The sequence below is a fragment of the Hyalella azteca genome, unplaced genomic scaffold (assembly GCF_000764305.2).
Source record: "Hyalella azteca isolate HAZT.00-mixed unplaced genomic scaffold, Hazt_2.0.2 contig13214, whole genome shotgun sequence".
Classification (NCBI taxonomy): Eukaryota; Metazoa; Arthropoda; class Malacostraca; order Amphipoda; family Hyalellidae; genus Hyalella; species Hyalella azteca.
Genome location: NW_025943143.1, coordinates 49843 through 55050, shown reverse-complemented (window position 1 = coordinate 55050; position 5208 = coordinate 49843). Strand labels below are relative to the sequence as shown.

Genomic DNA, 5208 nt, shown 5'->3' with positions numbered 1-5208 from the left:
GTTGGACGTGTTCCGTCTATTTTCCCTCCTTTGGACCAGCATTTGCCCTCCTTTAATGTTGATAATTGGAGAAATTATATTCTCTTATGTTTCAGCAAACTTCTCAACCGCTTGCAAGTTTATCCTCGTATTATGATTAATCGTAAAGTTTATAGTTGCAGCATTCGCTAAGCAGCTTACGAGTTCTGGAAACATTAATACTCAAGATATTCAGAAATTTCAACTGCCTCCGCCGAGAAATATCACAATTATTTTGCTCTGGTACGTCTGATGGTCCAATAAAATGAAATTCGTTCTTTCCATGCTCTTCTATCGACGTAGAACTCAAAGCATTGTTCGCATTGTGCCATTCTCAACCTGCAGTATTTAAGCTCATTTCTAAAACCAGCGTAATACTCAAATTCAGCGAGCCAGAAATCAGGACTTCACTGTTAAATGAAACAATAGAAATACGAATTTAGTCATTATATTTTCATTTATGTGAAGAAAATTAAAATGAATCGTAGGTCAAAGTCCGTATAAGATGGATCCAAGTGCACGTATCATTCAGAATCTATAGAAATTTAACCTAAGTTCACAAGACGTCGCTAATTTTCAGCCCGTTCCCATAGATGTTATTTTGCTCCAACGCGCATCTAAATTCACTTATCCTTTACTAAAATAAATAAGATGACAGCTAAATTACCTGGACATGATAAACTATATAATAATCTTGATAAAATCGACTTATTAAGATTATTTTATTAATTATCAAAAATTAAATAATTATTAAAATTTATTTCTAAATTCGCTGGCCATGATTAAACTATATATATAATCCTAATAAAATCGACTTAATAAGATTATTATATTAATTATTAAAAATGAAATAATTATTAAAATTTATTTCTAAATTCGCTGGCCATGATTAAACTATATAATAATCTTAGTAAAATCGATTGCTGATGTAAAATTTATTTCAATGTAATCACTTACAAGCACCGCATGATATCCAGGCCATGCATTGCCGGAACGCAGGTTTTTGTATATGAGAACTCACGCCCAAGTTTGTAGGTTAATCCAGGAAACAATTTGTATTTTAGTGGGTCAAATCTGTTTTTTTTTCTGGGAATGTAGCGTTAAAATTTGTATTATCGAAGCTTGTCAATAATATTTCTGAATGACTATTGAAAACGGAAGGCGGAAATTTGGTTTTCGGCCGAAATATTGAGAGATGGCAGTTTCCGACAGACAAATTAATTTTTACCTATTGTTTATTGCAAATCGTTAACTTACGGATAACTTGTTCTCAGTGTAAATCATATTACTTGCGTGGCAAAATTGTGATTTGGAAATGACAGGATTGACTTAGAACTTCTGTATTTCTTATCGACTGGAGAGAAGAAATCGCTAAATACACGACCATGAGTAGTAATAATTGTGTGAATCTACGATAAGATGAAAATATTTAGGAGTTAAACAAACAATAATGCTTTGTGCTGATAGGAGGTACATGTAGCCTGCAGGCAGAGGTGGGCAGTAGCGCGCTACATGTAGCGGCCGCTACATTTTCAGTAGCGGTAGCGGCGTACATTGAAGCAAATGTAGCGGTAACGGCCGCTACATTTAGAGCATGTAGCGGTAGCGGCCGCTACATTTAGAGCATGTAGCGGTAGCGGCCGCTACATTTAGAGCATGTAGCGGCCACTACATTTAGAGCATGTAGCGGTAGCGCCCGCTACATTTAGAGCATGTAGCGGTAGCGGCCGCTACATTTAGAGCATGTAGCGGTAGCGGCCGCTACATTTCAAAGTAGCGCTACCCAGCTCTGCCTACATGTACTGGGTGCCTCAGCTCCAGCAGCAGATGCAACTTTAACCTCAGCAAGCAAGTCTCGCAGCACATGTGACTCTGCCGCCGTATTGCCGTACGACAAGCTGGGACCCTCCTTGCAGCGCGAGCATGACCTGCCTAACGTACGACTGCATATAAATAGGGAAGATTACAATTTCCCAGGACAATATAAAGTATTTCTTTAATTTGTTTAGAAAATAAATGGGAGAGACAGAGATTCATGTGTCTGATATTGATTGTGCGCTATACAAAACTTATTTGTTTTTAAAATAATCAAATTATATTCGATGATTTTTGTGACGTCAGCTCGAGCGAATGCACTGCTGACCAATCGCGAAGCTAACCTTGAGCATCTAGCAGATTTTACTGGGCGTTTTTTTACGACTGTCGTTTTTTGAAGTTGACCAGCTAACCCAAGAGCCAGGTTCTCCTTCTGCTGAAAGTAAGCGGTATAAAAGAAGGGGGCACGAGATAGCGAGAGCGTACTCCACCTTTGCCCATCTGCACATACCGACGTGTCCACTGTGTTAGTGAAACTATACAAGGTGAGAATATGTGATGCTGCTTGCCTTCCTTAGCTGCTGCTGTGAACTGCTCTCTTAAGGATGCAGTAGATATAGAGAACAAGTTCACTAGCAGCCACTGGCCCATACATTGAAAGCGAAAGTCTGGTGCACAACGGGCATCCATTCTGTCATATTCTCGAGTCGGGTCGTGAAGGCAAAATGACGCTATAAATCAGCTGTGTTTATGATGTAATGTTTCGAGAGTGAAATGCAGTGATAAACTTGGTGGCAAGTAACCAAAGTGAACGCGGTGACATTCTTGTGCATTTGTGAACTTATAATAACAAGTGGTTAGACAGTGTGAAACGGTGTTATTCTTCAGCCCCATGCCTTCACGGACCTGACGCAAGAGTATGGCAGTATTTGGTCCCGACTTGTGCGTTGAGCTTTTCTTTCAATATTTCAACGTATTTTGTTGTTTTCATTTCTGTAAAATCTCTATAAGCGAATTAGGAAGAAAATCACATGCAGGTCGGAAAGAAGATTTATGATCAAGATATTTAAACAACAATTCAATTGTGTGAGGATCTCGATAAGTTTGCTTCTAAATTATTTTTGCCTGCAAAATATTAAGCCTGCCATAGCAGCATCGGGATGTTGTACACAATATTAAGTCCGCCTCAGTAATTATGTTAGACCAAGTCGGCTGTTGGATGAGACATATGCGTAATTAAATTAAACCTATGCGGTAGTTGATTTAGACCAGCGCAGCAGGTAAATTAGACCAGCGCAGCAGGTAAATTAGACCAGCGCAGCAGGTAAATTAGACCAGCGCAGCAGGTAAATTAGACCAGTGCAGCAGGTAAATTNATTAAATCGTTGTTTAACTAAAATGCTGACGGAAGTTTGTGTTTCGAAGTTCTTGTGTACATGAAAGCAAATGATATAAATGATAGCAAAATGATAAATGATAGCAAATTCATAAAATTTTGTGATATAATTCACGCATATGTTCACTGGATATGATACGCATTGAGAGCGAAAGCTACTTTACGCCGACCACGGAAATAAGTTTTCACGAAATCACTGGTGTTCACAATCGGATTTGTGCGGGTCAATGTCTGTCAGAGGAAGATAAGTTAAAATGTTTTCTGAATCCGTGCATAATTGGAGTTAAGAAGTCAATAACATATTATAAAACTATTTCTATTGCTTTCAAATAAAATGGCAAAATTCACAGATAACTGAAATGATCCCAGCAAAAAATCCAGGCTATTGTTAGCGCATTTTCTCATTTATGGAAAAAGGCACTATTGTGCTCGTCATGGCCCATACTTTCAAAAAAAAAGTTAAGAGATCGTAAGTTCATCAGCCAATCATTGACGGCCTTTCGAGCAAAATCCACCAATCATAGACAAGAAAGTAGAGCGTACGTAAGTACTTACTACGTTCACTTAGCGAGTTTTGAAAGTATGGCCCCCATGTCCGTCCGTCTGTCCGTCCGTCCGTCTGTATGTCGCGCACGTTTTCGTCGATTTTTAGAAAATGCGCTCTCTGTCACTCACTGCAGTGAATACTTCACTGTACTGCAAGTACTGTCACTCAATGCAGTGAGTACTTCACTGTACTGCAAGTACTGTCACTCAATGCAGTGAGTACTTCACTGTACTTCAAAGACTTTGACGCAATCAAAGACTTTGACGCAATCAAAGACTTTGACGCAATCAAAGACTTTGACGCAATCAAAGACTTTGACGCAATCAAATCATATCTTGTCCTGACTTGGCGGTGCATTGACGGGGCTCGCTCTTCTTCAATCGTACAGCGTAAGCACTGATAAATTGCTGCAAAATATAATTTTTATTAAACTTTTCTAACGTATTATTTGCTATGCGTGCTTGTCCGGTGTATATAATGATTTTTGTGCGTCGTCAGTCTTTTCATTATATGCTACCTGGTCAAAATAATTAGGTTTAAATAGTGTAAAAAGAAATCTGCCTAGCCAACGTCTTTCCTTAATTCAACTTACGCATACCCTATTTTAACAAAAGTTTCAACTAAACATTACTATCACCACCGATTAAATATAATATTAGTTCAATGGCCATGAATGTTTAATTGCGATCACAGGTCCAGACTTTTGCGTAATTTCCTACCTTTCCGTAGTAGGCAAGTTTTATTCGCGATGACACTTTCTTCTTCCGGCATCGGAAGCCTTGAGCGTTGCGAGCAGAAGATGTGTCAAGGGCCGTTACATGACTTCCTGAACCTCGCTTACGTGACCTCTTCTGAAGATAATAAAATACGTATTTATTCAAATTCCGAATTAAATCGTTGTTTAATTAAAATGCTGACGGAATTTGTGTTGCGAAGTTCTGATGTACGTACATGAAGTTCGGCCACGCAAATTATAGTAAATTCAAAAAATTTTGTGATAAAATTCACCCATATGTTCGCTAGATATGATGCGCATTAGGAGCGAAAGCTTCGTAAGTTTACGCTGACAACGGGATTAAGTTTTCACGAAATCGCTGCGGTTCACAATCGGATTTGTGCGGGTCAATGTCTTTCAGAGGAAGATAAGTTAAAATGTTTTCTGAATCCGTGCATAATTGGAGTTAAGAAGTCAATAACATATTATAAAACTATTTCTATTGCTTTCAAATAAAATGGCAAAATTCACAGATAACTGAAATGATCCCAGCAAAAAATCCAGGCTATTGTTAGCGCATTTTCTCATTTATGGAAAAAGGCACTATTGTGCTCGTCATGGCCCATACTTTCAAAAAAAAAGTTAAGAGATCGTAAGTTCATCAGCCAATCATTGACGGCCTTTCGAGCAAAATCCACCAATCATAGACAAGAAAGT

At 38.4% G+C, this 5208-nt stretch overlaps 1 protein-coding gene across 2 annotated transcripts in view; it reads left to right on the top strand.

The window, feature by feature from the left end:
- Positions 1-2299: 2299 nt before the first annotated feature.
- The window catches only part of LOC108667921 (U-scoloptoxin(01)-Er1a), a 28548-nt gene continuing 25639 nt past the window's right edge, over positions 2300-5208 (top strand). For both annotated transcript variants that reach the window (XM_018155022.2, XM_018155021.2), the window contains exon 1: positions 2300-2378. The gene's annotated coding sequence lies outside the window, so the exon portion shown is untranslated. The remainder of the gene's footprint in view (positions 2379-5208) is intronic.